Here is a 15287-nt window from a genome sequence, read left to right as displayed (position 1 = left end):
TACTTCCCCAAACCTCCGCACAAGCAGATCATGCAGAGAAAATAGGCTTTGCAGGAATGCAGTAAATTGTTTCTGTCACACAAGGAAATATAACCAATGGAAATCGTTATGGATGAGTCATTATGAGAGGGACCGAAAAAATTAACCTTCATCCATTTCCTTCATCTTGCAGCGTGTGCGAGGGTGTGCACGGGAGAAGGAAGGTGGAGAGCACCTGCTAAGTGAGGGCATGGAGCTGGGGGAAAGGTGGGATGTGCAAGCAGCTCTAGGTAAGAAAAAACAGACTGTTTGGCAGAGGGTGCAGGACTGGGGTGCTGCAGAAGGAGAGGTGTATCAGCCCACCCCCGAGATGGAAAGGGGTGGGAGACATTTCTGCTCAATCCCATTACACAGGAGGGGAATGCTCTTTTACAGCTATTATTACACATTGATTTTGTCTATCCCTGTCCTCAAATCCCATGAAAACCTCAGGGGGTGAGCTTGTTTAAGGAGGAAGGTGAAGCCAAATCTCGGTCAGCACGAGCTCTCTCCCTATTGCCACCACAGCACATCCCAGCACACCTGCTCTTGCCCGATCCTCTGTGACTCCAGAGTAAACACGCAGTTTTCTACTTGACAGAGGGTTTTTTGTTAAATGCAGAGAAAACAGAGAAGGAATGCAGCAGTGTGGGCCAACGAGCTCTGCTTGCGTGGGAGAGGAGGCTCTGGGAGATAGAAGCATCAGCTAGAGGAGTATGTGTGAATCCAGCGGAGGAAAACATTTATTCCCACACATTTGGGATAAAACCCATCAGTAGTAACTCCAGCTCAGCACCACCCAGCTCTGCTCGAGCCCATCACCATTAACCAAGCGCAGTGCATGTGTTTCACTCTGTACCTGCACACATCCCCTGCAGAGGTTACAAAAAATAAGAAGCAAATCCATTTCCAGAGTGGCAGATAACGATTCCTCCGGCCACGGCGTGCAAACAAGGCAGCGGAAAAGGCTGAAGTGTTAAATGTTCCCTAATGTGCAGTAATTGATTTCCATGTGTGCAGTAATGGATTTGGTCACATCATGCAACAATGGATTTGACATGGGTTCTTGCTGATATTATAAACATAGTTAAGTTGTTAGCATAGTGCCTGGGAATTAGGCCTTTAATAGCGCTGACCCCGTGGCCTGAGCCAGCTGGCCAGCACCAGCAGCCACCAAAATCTTCAGGGCTGCTTCATACTCAAGGACGCAGCCTGCAATTTAACAGCTAAAAGCCGCTCAGAGCTGAGCAAAACTCATCCCAAGTTCTGCTCCATCCATTTGCTCACATCTACACGCTTCCTGCCCAGTCTGTCTCCTTCCCTGGCTTTTTGCACACTCCAAGGTGTTGTACTCCCACCCCAGGGATGGCAGGAGCAGTGGCACAGAAACTCAGTCTGGTTTGGGTTGGAAGGCAACTTGAATTCATCTAGCTCCAGCCTCCCAGGTTGCTCCAAGCCCCATCCAAAACAGCCAGCAAAAGGTGTTCAGCATCACCTCAGTCCCACTAAAACTTAGTTTCAAAAGTTTGTTCTACTTCCCACCACAAGCAGAGTGATTCAAACCTGCAAGGATTCGCATTCAGCCCTCTGAGCCCAGCTTGTCTCATCTTAGAATCCTAGGGTGGTTTGGGCTTGAAGGGATCTTGAAGCTCATCTCATTCAAATCTTCCTGCCATTGGCAGGGACACCTTCCACTACCCCAGGTTGCTCCAAGCCCCATCCAGCCTGGACTTGAGCACTGCCAGGGATCCAGGGGCAGCGACAGCTTCTCTGGGAAATCTGTGCCAGGCCCCCCCCCTCCATGTTCACAGCCAATAATTCCCTCCCAATATCCCATCCATTCCTGCCCTCTGGCAGTGGGAAGCCATTCCCTGTGTCCTGTTCCTCCAGGCCCTTGTCCCAAGTCCTTCTCCAGCTCTCTTAGGCCCCTGGAAGGGCTCTGAGCTCTCCCTGGAGCCTTCTCCTCTCCAGGTGGAACACTCCCAGCTCTCCCAGCTTGGCTCCAGAGCAGAGGGGCTCCAGCCCTCAGAACATCTCCATGGCCTCCTCTGGACTTGTTCCAGTAGCTCCACATCCTTCCAGGTGTTTGCCTCCACTAAAAATCATCTTCCACATCCCACAGCCCAGCCATTCACAGGTTCCTGCACCCGTTGCAAGCACTGGTGGGAGAAGCCATAGAACTTCAAAAATTAATGGAATAGTGGAATGGTTTGGGTTTGCAATTAACCTTAAAGATCATCTTATCCCAACCTGCATTGCCAGCACCACGTCTCCTGTTGTAGGAAAAACCAGCTGAAGCCCAACACCATCTCCTGTCAGCTCGGAGGGACCATGAGGCAGTCGTGGAGGGTTGGAACTGGTTCCATTGGGTATTTACAAGCCTTGCAGCAATGTTAAAAATCTATTATTTTCACTTGGGCACTGCAGCAGTGCTCGCCTTCTGTCGAGAAGTGATTTGGCTCCTGTCCGTCAGGGACACCAAGTGATTGTACAGAGAAAATTGCATCCAGCAATGGGGGATTTAAGAGGGTGCTTGTTCTCAAACAGGGCTCCAATTAATTAACTCAGAGGAAGGGGCTGTTTGGAGTTTGCTTAGTGTTTTCTGTGTTTTTCTCAGTGCATTGAATTTATTGGCGGGTGCCTTGGTTTGTTTCTTTCTTGCTTTTCTGTTTGTCTTTAAGACTCTTTGTGGGATGATAAAGCACAGGGAAGGTATTTACTCGGCAAGGGATTAATTGGCAAGCAGGCAGGAGAAATGGCTGGGCCAATCCCCAAATTCCAGCCCTCCTGCTGCACCTGCCAGCACAGGGAATGGAAAAGCCTCCTGGCCAGCCCAGTGCTCGAGGGATTTTGTAGCACAAGGGTGTCAAGGTCCACCAGAAGCTGTAGTAGAAAAGGTTCTCAGGAACAGGGCTTTCACTTCAACTCTTCCAATCCTGCATCATGCAAAGATATGGGGGAAATTAGCAAACATCAGTGTCGTGAGCACGAGAAGTGTACCAGAACTGGGTGTAAAACAAGTGGGAGCAATGCTGAGCTCTGAAGAAACCAGGAAAGCCTTTTATTGGGATTGTGGCTTCTGCCTGAGCTGGCTCAGTGCTGTTTAGTGGGATATGGTAGAGGTTGCAATACCCTCCACTCCTCCCTCTAAGCTTTATCACCTACTAGGACAAGAAATTCCTCAAGATATAGATAATTTCATTTTTTTGACAACAAACACAGGAGGATTTGATGTCAGGTGGAGTCCCACCACACAGACTACACCCCAGCAGAGAATATTCTGTGTTTAAAGAGAATCAGAGATTGGTGTTGCACACAGAGACTGTGGTGCACGATTGGTGGAACCACATGGATGGGTTTCAACCAAAGGACACCTGGAGAAGCACCACTGGGATGTCTGTGACTGCTGAGAGCAGGTGCCCCCCATGGGGATGGGATTTGGAGGAGTACATCCTCCAGCTTGTAATTCCCAAATTTCCAATGGAACCATGTTCCTCAAGAGCAGATGGAGATGAGGAAGCCAGAGATTCATGGCCTGTGGTGACCCAGAACAGAGCACCCCCTCTTCTTTTTGGAGACCTGGGGCCCCACCGCTCCAGGGGTGCCATCCCCAAACACAACCACAGCCACGTCCCCAACCACTCAGCCCTGACTTTTCCATCAGACTGAGACATTTCACAGCACTGCTGCCATTTCCAGGGGTGAGAAAGGTCCCCTTCTTGCCCTCAGCCCTAATCTTTCAAAGGAATTAATCTTCAAAGCAATCTCGGCCCAGCAGAACAAGTTTTGATTTATGAGTTGAGGCGACAGCTGAGCTCCTCTGACACGGGAGATGGGAAGCATTGGCCGGATGGGGTCAGTGCCTGGAGGAACCTCTACAGAAACCACAGCTGGAACAACCACCACCTTTTGTCCTTGGGAAATTCCAACTGCCTTATCTTCTTCATTAACCATGGAAAGCAAGTTCCCACCTCCAATAATTTTTTTTAACAAAGAGTTGACCTCTTTGACAAAAGTCTCATCAAAGGCTTTGTTTTCCTCTCCTAACACTGCTCCCTACGACAAATTGCAACATAAACCACACACAAAACTGAACCAAGGGGATTTGGCTTCATTGAAATAAAACATTTTGATGAAATTTTAAATGAGAAAATGGTGATAGCCCCCACAAAATGATTTGATTTCGGTGAATCTGTGTTTCTATTTTGAAAAACTGATTCATTAGAATTTTTTTTCCAACCAGCTCTAATCAAAGTGCTCTAGGCATTTTTGAAAATTTCAGTCCCGAGCTTCAAAACAATTTAATTTGTGTTATAAAGCAGCGAAGTTTATGACACAGAGATACAGCGAATGGAAGCACTTTTTGACTTTGCAAACACTTCAACTTTAAGAAATTAAATTAATGGTAATGTGGGAGAGTAATTTCAAAAGTTTCTTTCCCGAAGTACAGAAAGTATTTTCCAACTCATCTGAAGGCAGACTTTATAAATATAATATGAGGTTGTCATCTCCACGCTTACAGCTTGCTTTTCACTACCACCAGCTCCATTTAAAGTTTCTTCAGGTCGTGAGCAAATGAAATAAAAGAACTCATTTCTGTTCGTGAAAACTCCAGTGACGGGATCATTATAGAGAGCATCTCCGAAGGGAAAAGGAAAAAGGGGGGAGAAAGCAGAGGATATATGGCAAAAATGGAAAGAGAATGAGAACATCATGGGAAATGCTCATTCCAACAAGGGCCCCATTCACGTGCTCTTGTCTTTCCTTCAGGGTTAGTTCATGTTTCATTACAGATTAACACAGCATCTCTTCTCTCCAGCCTCTCACTGGAGATCGCTCCATCCATTTAAATAGATTTCAAAAGCCAGGATTGATCTATGCCAAGCTGTAATTTTGGATGGTGGCGTGGCAGTTAATGCACTGCAGCCTTTGCAGAGAGGAGGAGGTGTGTGAATTGCTTCCTCGGTATGATAAATTCATTAGATAAAGGAACCCAAGATAACAGGAACAGCACTTGGAATGCATCTGGTGGCACGGATGTTCAGGGAAGGGGGTCACAGCATGGCTCTCATGGTTTGCATTAGAGCAGAGAACTGAACAAAAGAGACTTGTACAGGGGACTGGAAGGGACCTCTGGGTCAAGCACTCCTACTTTTTCCTCTCTGAGATAACCACATAATAATTCAACAGCTGCTTGAACCTGTGAATGCCATCTCATGGAAAGCATCTCTAAATGCCAACCAGGAAGACTGTGGGAAAAAATGAAATACCATGCCCCTAAGCAGAAGAGAACCCCGCATCTTGTCTGCAGTGCTGCTGGTAGAGATGCAAAAACTGATACCAGAAATCTGCTGTGCTGTGCTGTGCAGGCTGGATGCAGAGGATGGGGCAGTAGGAGTAACAGAGACACAGGCCGGGTAATCCCTGCTATCCCACCAGCTCCTGGCACTCCCACCTGCAAGCACTGGGATCTGGTAGCTTGCTGAGCCAGCCCTCTCCAGCATGCTTAAATTCAGCTCCACTGCCGGAGGGAAAGGAGCACAGCGGGCTCCAAGGATCTGCTCTGATGCTTTGGCTCACAGAGAACCAGGACAAAGAAACAGGAGGATGCTCTGGCAGCCACATAAAGGAGACTAATAAACATTGGAGATGGGAGCAAAGCAATCAACAAGGCATCACAAAGCAGGAGAGTGAAAATTGGGAGGAATGCTCTCATGGAGGAGAAGGGAAAGGAGCATGGAAAGCCAGCAAGAGATCAGGGATGCTACAAACTGGAGGGTTCGGAAAGTCTAGCACCATCTCCAAGGGCATTGCAGGAAGCCCACAGAAAGGAGAAGCCTCAGAGCGGGGCTGGGCAGCCAAGTGAGCTCTGTGATCAGAGAGCAGCAGGTCAAGGTAAGCTTTTCCAGAGCCCCTGACAGGATGACAGCCAGGAACACCTGTACCCTCCCAGCTCTGCCATCCCCGAGGTTACCTGATCCAAGCCAAACATGATCAATACAGGGAGGAGGAACTCAGCATGAGGAGATTACCACGGCAGGAGAGCTGCTTGCAGCCACGGAGCTGCCAAAGCCTTCCCACAACAGCAAGTGAGCTGCCAGATGGATTTTGATCTCATTAATCTGTTTTGGGGCCAGCCAGCAGCACAGGGCGGCCGTGGGCGAAGCGGCACGCGACACCTTCCTCCAAAGCCTTGGAAAAAGGGAAAGATTCCACATAGAAATGTTCTCCCACTCTGAGCACTTCAGGCACCCAAGTACTGAAAATGAGGGTCATACATGGCCAGAGGAGTGGCTGCCCCATCCCTGGAGGTTACAAGGCCAGGCTGGACAGAACTTGGAGCGATTCAGGCTGCTGGAAGGCATCCCTGCCCATGGGAAGGGAGTGGAACACGATGGGCTTTAGGGTCACTTCCAACCCAAATCCTTCCTGACTGCACAATTCTATATCTGTGCTATTAATTCATTTATCAGTTCTGCAGCTCAGAGCTTATTTGGATTTCACGTAAGATAATGAGGATACTGCAATCTTTATCCAGGGAAGTCTTTTCTGCACTCACTTGAGGCTGTAGAAATTAAATATTCTCTTTGGTGCAAGGGGTCAGTGCTGTCCAAAGGATAATGTACCAGGCTGGGACCTGGGGTCCCCGCTCTGGTACTGGTTCAGTAGATAATCTTGAGGGTTTTAATCCCCCCATTTCATCCTCTCTGCTTTTTCCTAAGTGAAATAGGGATACCAACCAGAATTGAGGTCTCCCAGTGAAAAGCATCCCATAATCATTATTATAGGGATTGAGGAACATATAGAAGGGTCTACAGCAAAGCCTGAGACACCACAAGGGAAGGGATAACTAACCTGGAGCTACAGGCACCAAGAAATCAGCTACAGTGCAGGAGCAGCCTCAGCTTAGGGTAGAATCATAGACTGGTTTGGGTGGGAAGGGACATAAAACTCACCTCAGTGCAACCCCCTTGCCATGGACAGGGACACTTTCCACTAGACCAGGTTAAGACCTGGCATTAAACACTTCCAGGGATCCAGGGGCAGCCACAGCTGCTCTGGGCACCCTGTGCCAGGGCCTGCCCACCCTCACAGGGAACAATGTTTTCCTAATATCTAATCTAAACATATCCCATGTGAGATTGAAGCCATTCCCTGCTGTACTTTGCCACTGGACCAGGCTAAGAGTGAAGCTGGGAGCACCACAGCACGGAGAGGCCACTTCCAGCTGTCACCAGCTGGAAAAGGACCCTCAGTGAGGGTCCTCCTGCTCCTTCCACCCTGTGCTGCACTCCCTGACTGCCCAGCGCTGCACACCAGCCTCTGCCAAGCACGAATTCAGCTTCAAAGTGATGCAAATCCATGGATGTGAGGGGCTGTTCACACTCAGAGCACACCGAGTCCAGGGCAGTTTGGTCCACGTCAATTAGGGATAAATTTAAGCTAATGAGAAGTAAGTGTCCAGGCAGGGCTTTGCATCGATTTGGTTCAACCAATGTAAGAGAGCAAGTGCATGTGTGGATCTGGGGATGTGTATGTGTGTGGATGCTGCACTGCTCTTTGGCAATTTGCCCCCAAACCTTCCTTGGTTCATTCTGAAGGTTTTTCAGACGAAAGCCCCAAATTTGCAGTGTTTTGTTTTGTTTTCAAGTAACGAAGCTCACGTGGCACTTCCAAACCCTCTGTGAAACAGAGCCACTGTTTTCTTTTGTGCAGAAAAGTTGGGAGATAAATTGCAGATGATTCAGTAAATAACTCAGCCTATGACCTTGATGCTTATTGATTCCTCAAGCTGTTTATCTTTCTTGTGTGCTCCCCAGCAAAAACAATTATCACTTAATTATAAAGCAGCTTGGCTTGAGGGAACCACCAATTGGCTGACACAGGATGAGTTCATCCCTGCACACCACAGAGCCCCGACCAGAGCGACTGCTTAGGATTCAGAGCCACAAACTTCATTATTTTCTTCCTAGCTCATGTTTTTCCCCTCGTTTTAAAATCACTTAAGGATGTTTAGCCAATCCGGGTGTTTGACTGCCCGAATATTCGCGATGGATGGGATCGAAACAGCAAGTGCCAGCACTGAAAAAGGGGAAAAAAAGAACTAGAATGACAAAAAGAAGCACAAGGAGAGGTTATTGGTCCTGGAAATAAAATACCTGTGCTGTTCTCTCCTTCAGTGACCTTGGGTAAAGCTTTTTCTCTGTTGCCTCCCCTTCTCTCTTTGCAGGCTGCGCCAGCCGTGTGCAGATTCCGGCACAAAGGACCTTCCTGCTCTTGACCGAACTTTCCCGATGCCACTGCGTTGGGGGAAATGACAGCTTGGCACTGCTGCAGCCGTGCATGCATGTGGAAAGCACTTAGAGACATCCATTAGCATGGGAAAGGGAATTATCATCCCCATCCCAAGGCAGGAGAAGGGAAAGGAACCTCCCCCTTCACTAGAAATGAAGGATTTGTCATTTTCATGCACTTTTGAGCTGTTCCATCCTCCAGTGAAAGGGAATGAGGGAGTCCACAGAGGGATCTGGGCAGGCTGGATACTGGGGTTTTAAACCCCCCATTTCATCCTCTCTGCTTTCTCCTAAGTGAAATAGGGGTACCAACCAGCAGGAAGGGTCCAGGGAAGGGGCTGGAGCCCCAGGAGCAGCTGAGGGGCTCAGCCTGGAGAAAAGGAGGCTGAGAGGGCACCTTCTGGCTCTGCACAACTCCTGACAGGAGGGGCAGCCAGGGGGGCATCCAGCTCTACTCCCAGGGAACAGAGACAGGATGAGAGGAAACAACTTCTCAAGTTGTGCCAGAGGAGGTTTATGTTGGATATTGGGGAAAATTTCTTCATGGAAAGGGTTGCCCAGCCCTGACACATCTTGCCCAGGGCAGTGGTGGACTCAGCATCCCTGGAGGGATCTAAAACTCACGTGGATGTGGCACTTGAGGACTGGTTTAGGCATGGGCTTGGCAGTTCTGGCTTAACAGTTGGGCTCAATGATCTTGGAAGTTTTTCCAACCCAAATGGTTCCATGAGTCACACTCCAGACTCCCTAAACATTCCTGTGCCCTGCAACAGCACACGACGTGCAGCAGAGACACTTCATTTCCCAGCTAGATGCTCTTTAGCTGCCAGATCCCCCAAACCTGCCCTCCTCCTCCCGCTCCTCCTCCCACACAAATCCTCAGCAGCAGCAAACTCACTTAGGGAGCTGTGGGACGCTGATGTGATCAGATCAGGGGATCCAATGCAATGAAGAGCAGCAGCAGCCAAACCCACTAAAGCGACAAACATCGTTACAGCCCCTAAAGAGATCAGGGACAGGCAGCAGCTCCCAGCTGCCTGGGGACACCAAGGCTCTGTCCCTGCCGTGTGAGCAGGGAGCAGGAGCAGAGCCACACGATGGCACTGTGCTTGCCACAGCTCGCCAGTTCCTGCAGGTTTTGCTGCCTGGACCTGCCGGACCCGGTGCAGCTTTTCCCTGTGCAAAATAGCTCAGGTTTTACAGGAAAGCTGCAAAGACCTCACCAGCCGCTGCCAGCTCAGCAGAGAGGGCTCAGGAAAGGCTTTACAGAGCATCCCTGCCCGAGTGCTGGGGTCACCTCTCAGCAGCTCTGATGATCCCAGCTGCAGCCCTGTCTCTAACTGCACCAAATAAATTCCATTTCAGCCTGAGCAGAGGGGCTCTCTGTCACACTGCGGGCAGGGCACTGAACCCTAGAACCCCAGAATGGCTTGGGTTGGAAGAGACCTTAAAGCTCATCTTGTTTCACCCCCTGCCATGGGCAGAGACACCTTCCACTATCCCAGGCTGCTCCAAGCCCTGTCCAACCTGGCCTTGGACACTTCCAGGGATCCAGGGGCAGCCACAGCTGCTCTGGAGAACTGGCTCCTGTGTCTCACCAAGCACTCAGCATCGTTGCAACAGCATTTTCTGCTGTCTCTATTTGGGACCAAAATCTCCTTTTATTCATCTGGGGGTACTCCAAGAGTTTTGATGCCAATAAGGAGCTCCCAGTAAAACCCAGCACATGGATCCAGCTTATCTGCAATGCCCAGGCTATTGGTCTTAATTAATTCCTGACTTAGAATTGGAGTAGAAAGGATTGCGAAGAGATCAGACCACAGGTTGACATCCCTATATCCCTTTGATATATATCCCTATTGATAACAAGCAGAGCTGCCCATAATGACCCCTATTCCTCACATTCTCCAGCCAGGTATCACAAAAACCATTCCTACACACGTTGTGGTGATTTTAAAAAATCTTTTAAAGCAGTTTAAGTATTGTATTTGCGGGATGCTTCGATGAAGGAATGATAAATCTGTCTCCATGTTCTCAGAAGGCGAATTTATTATTTTAAGATACTGTATTAAAGAATACTAAACTATACCATACTAAAAAATACAGCAAGGATACTTACAGAATGCTAAAAAGATAATAATGAAAACTTGTGACTTTCCAGAGTCTCGACACAGCTTGGCCCTGATTGGCCAAAGAGTCAAAACAACTCACAGCAGAACCCAATGAAACAATCACCTGTCCAAACAATGTCCAAACACAGGAGAAGCAAATGAGATAAGAATTGTTTTGCTTTTTCCCTAAGGCGTCTCAGCTTCCCAGAAGAAAAATCCTGGGCAAAGAGATTTTTCAGAAAATGTGAACGTGACATTTAATGAGTGAAAATAAGCAATACCTCCCCTCCAGCTCCTCCTTCCTCCCCACCCCTGTGGCATAAAGCACATCCACGTTATGCTTATCACAGTCTGGATCCAGCTGTGCACCTTTCCAAAGGTACAAACATCCTCTGCATCTGCTCTTCAGCTCCTCAGCCACATGGCAGGAGGATATTCCACATCCTCACCTTGCCACAGACAGGAGTTTTATGGCCCTGTGCTGCCCAGGGAGCAGCCAGGAGCAATCCAGGATATCCTGTACCCTTGCAGGAGGGGATTGTCACATTAAAAAACCTCTAAATGCTTAAAAGGGTTCTCGTTTAGAGTCTCCTGCCGTGAAGTGTCTTCGAGGGCCCCAGATTTATTATTTCATCAGAAGATCAGAGAGGGGAAGTTTGTAGGAGATCAAACAAATAGGAATACATTAGGAGAGACAGTAGAGAGGCTGGAGAAACTGCTGGATTCAATAAAGTGGGACAGAATCCCTGCTGACCCAGGGGTGGCTTTCCCTCACAGCTCCCACCCCATGCACCTGTCCAGGCATCACCAGCGATGGAGACGGCAGCAGGGGTCTGGGCTGGGGATAAAGCCCTGCTGGCAGCAGGAGCCACTTCCCACCCCCTGATTTCTAAAGCAAAGGGGAGTATCTTTCCTACCAGATTTCATTATAGATCAAAGATTCAGAAAACATGCCAAAGGAGATGGTGCAAGGGGAAAAGATGGATTGTCTGGGAAAAAAAATGCCTTAAGAGGGGCCCGAATTTGCTTCCTCAGTCTGTTGCAGAATACATGGGTTCATTCTTGCTCTGTGCCTCAGTTTCCCCACTCCATAAGCAAGCCTCACAACCTTCTTTTCCCACACTTAGAATCCTAACAGTTGGAATTGAGCTCTTGGATCACTGAGCCCAGCCATTAACCCAGCCCTGCCAAGGCCACCACTAACCCACATCCCTGAGCACCACATCCACACACTTCATTAAAAGGGAATTCATTAAATCATTCCCTCACTTCCAGGGACAGTGTTTCCACCATTTCTGGACCTGAGGAGCCTTTCAATGAACAAATTTTTCCTAATTTCCAATTGACTCCATGGGATGCAGAGGAGCTGTTCAGAGCAGGGGGAAGGCCAGAGCAGCCCTCCAGAAGGACCTGGGCAGGCTGGAGAGGTGGGAAGGATTGGTCAGCAAGGACAAACGCAGGTTCTGCTCCTGGGGAGGGTAATCCTGGGCACCAGAACTGGGTGGAGGTGACCTGGAGAGCAGCTCTGCAGAGAAGGGAGACACTGAGCTGTCCTGAGCCAGGCTGTGCCCTGGGGGTGAGGAGGCCAAAGGGATCCAGGGATGCACCAGGAAGAGCATTCTCAGCAGATCAGGGGTGATCCTGCCCCTGAGCCCAGCCCTGGGGGCACCTCTGGGTGCTGTGTCCAGCTCTGGATCCCAGCACAGCCTGGACAGGAGCTCCTGGAGCTGAGCAAGGGCCTGGAGCAGCTCCGTGCCCAGGAAAGGCTGAGGGAGCTGGGGCTGCTCAGCCTGGAGAGGCCTCAGCCCTGGGTGTCCCTGAGTGTCCCCATGTGTCCCTGAGTGTCCCCATGTGTCCCTGGGTGTCCCTAGGTGTCCCTGAGTGTCCCCATGTGTCCCTGGGTGTTCCTAGGTGTCCCTGAGTGTCCCCATGTGTCCCTGGGTGTCCCCATGTGTCCCTGGGTGTCCCCATGTGTCCCGGGCTGTCTCTGTGTGTCCCTGGGTGTCCCAGTCTGTCCCTGTGTGTCCCTGTCCAACCTGGCTGTCCCAGCCTGCCCCTGTCTGTCCCTGTGTGTCCTTGTGTGTCCCAGTCTGTCCCCGGGTGTCCTTGTCTGTCCCAGTCTGTCCCAGTCTGTCCCTGTCTGTCCGTCCCTGTGTGCAGAGGTCAGAGCAGGCCCAGGCTCTGCTCCAGGCCCAGCGATGGCCCCAGAGCCACGGGCAGGGCCTGAGCCCAGCAATTCCCCTCACAGGAGGCAGAACTGCTGCCCTGGGCAGTGGCTGAGCACTGGAACAGATTGTCCAGGGACAGTGTGGAGTGTCCCTCACTGGCGATGTTCCAGAACTGTCTGGACACACTCCTGTGCCCTGTGCTCTGGGATGGCCCTGCTGGAGCAGGGAGCAGAGACCAGATAAGCCTCTGTGCTCCCTTCCCTGGCCCGTTCTGGGATTCTGCAATATCAGCTGCTGCTTTTGGCCCATTTTGGGTTCACTACAGAAAAAACAGCAATTATCCCCACAGTGCTCCAGAGACTGGGCTCAGGCCTGTGCTGTTGGGAGCTGCTATTTGGTGCCACGCTTCCTCCAGCATTTGTGAGTTGAAACACGTCAGCCTTTCTGTTTGCCTGCCCCCCTCCCCAGCCCGTGGCAGCTGAACAGCCTTTGGAGCCTTCTGTTCCCTCCCACCCCAGCACCTCTCGGCTCCTCGGCAGCTGTCAGCTCGCACGGCTCCATCTCGGCAGATCAGTGGGAGGACATGAATATACACCAAATATATATAGAAATGTGCACAGGAGGGCTCTGCTTCTGCTCACACGTCTCGTGGGAGCGGGTCGGGAAATGGGCTGCCAGCACGTCTCCTCCCTTAAATCCTCATTCACAAGAGGAACGTCACACCTCCGAGGTCAAGCCACGCTTGAGTTTTAATTCATTAAGCTAACTTCTGTGCTGGCTGAGTCTGCAGTCTTGAGGAAATTGCTATTTTATTGGGGTGGAAATGGGAAAGCTTTGCTTGCTGCTAGCGGAATCTGGGTTCCCTCAGCACCTCCTGTGCCAGTCCAGGCTTGGGGGCTTCACCCAGAGGTGACAGTCCCAACTGACACTAAATCTCTATAAAAATCTCTGTCTAAATCTCTATCTTATCCCACGCGACCAGCTCTGCCAAAAATCACCCCTTGAACAAGCAGCTGTAGCCTCATCCTGAGTGATCTGGGGGGATGGACAGTGATGCTGCCCCCAAAACAAGCCAGGAGCTTTAAATGGTCTGGGACAGGCTGTGACATCTCTGGGCAGAGCTGGGAGACACAGGGATGCTCCAGAACATTCGAATTAGGGGAGACAGGCAGCAAGATCCCTGGGAAGGGCTGGGAGACACAGGGATGCTCCACAAAGTGATGGAGAGCAGCAGGGCAGGAGGCAGGGAGGTGCTGTCACCAAAATACCAAACACAGTGTCTCTGAATGACCTCGACCTCCAGCTGCCACGCAGAAAACGTAGAGAAAAAGGAGGAAAAATAATGTTTTCACTCCTGGCAGCTCAACAGAGACAACACCTGCTTCTGCCTGCTCCAGACTCAGCAAAACTTGGCTTCCATCACCTGATCGTGTACACGGCGAGCCCACGCAGACACACAAAAATCAATGCACATCGATCCCTAAGCCAGGAATTCATAAACTCCTTTAAAGGTCAAGGATTGATTTTTCACTTTCTGTAAAAAGAAGAGACTCCTGCCATCAGCCTCCTGCCCCCATCAACCCACTCGTCCCGTGCCTCCCTCCCCGGCAGCTCTGCACCGAGGCACGGACACCTTCCCCATGTGCACAGTCAGCGTGGAAAACATAAGTGGCGCATATAGAAAAATATGTTGCACTTGTAGCTGGCATCTTGCAGTAACAATGTGTTTGTAGTAGGCATCTTGAAGGAATTCCTGTGTTTGTTTAACTCCTGGCTTGCTGGAGGTGCTGGTTTTAAGGGTCTTGAAGGGAGAGGAGCCCTTGCAGGCTGGAGCAGCATCCCTTCCCTCACTGATGCCCAGGATCTCACCAAGCAAACTCTGATTTATCAATTTGAGGGCCCCCATTCCTGGCTACTGTCCCTCTGCAGCCCACAGAGACCTCAAATCATCTCATCCAGCATCCCGTGGCATCTCCTCCCTTTGGAGGACAGTGACAGCCTCCTCCTCTCCCAAGGTTGTGTACACTGGGTCTTGTGCTGTGCCCTGTGCTCGGACATTCCCAGCTGATGGACATTCCCAGCATTCCAGCAAGGGGTTCAAGCAGCCCACCCCAAACCAAGCCAGGCACTCTCCTCCCCTGTCCCTCAATTTGCCCTTTTAAATCACAGTGGACAGTGACACCCAATTGCTGTCACAAGAGCTGGTCTCTATTTCAGGCTCCTGCTGTCCTTTGCTAGGACTGGCAAATCAATCCTCCAGGGAATTATAAGCACCCTGCCCTGGCCCTGTTCCCTGGATTTCTGTCCCTCTTCCCTGGCACACCTCCTCTCCAGTCTGGAAGTCCCTCTGTCCGAAATCCCCTCTCCCTTCTCATATCATCACATCCAGTCAAACCCCTCATTCCTTTAGGTCTCAAATAGATAATTCCGGGATTAACTACACTTCAGAAGTCTTTTCATCATCTCTGTCCCTGTCTAACCCTGGTCCATCTCCACAACACCTTCTAGCCTGCTGCTATCCACAATTCCCACTCCAGCCAGGTGCAGGATGCAAAGCTTCAAAATGCAAAGAGCTTTCCCCAGCCACGCTGTGACTTACTGCTCTTTGGAGGAGCAAGAAAACAAATTTAAACAGTGCTGGATTTAATTGATTTCTCCACTTTTCCTCAATGGAAGCTCAGCAGGGAAAATCAGAA

The sequence above is a fragment of the Pyrgilauda ruficollis genome, unplaced genomic scaffold (genome assembly GCF_017590135.1).
Source record: "Pyrgilauda ruficollis isolate IOZ18807 unplaced genomic scaffold, ASM1759013v1 scaffold52, whole genome shotgun sequence".
NCBI lineage: Eukaryota > Metazoa > Chordata > Aves > Passeriformes > Passeridae > Pyrgilauda > Pyrgilauda ruficollis.
Note: the sequence above shows the minus strand (reverse complement) of the source record.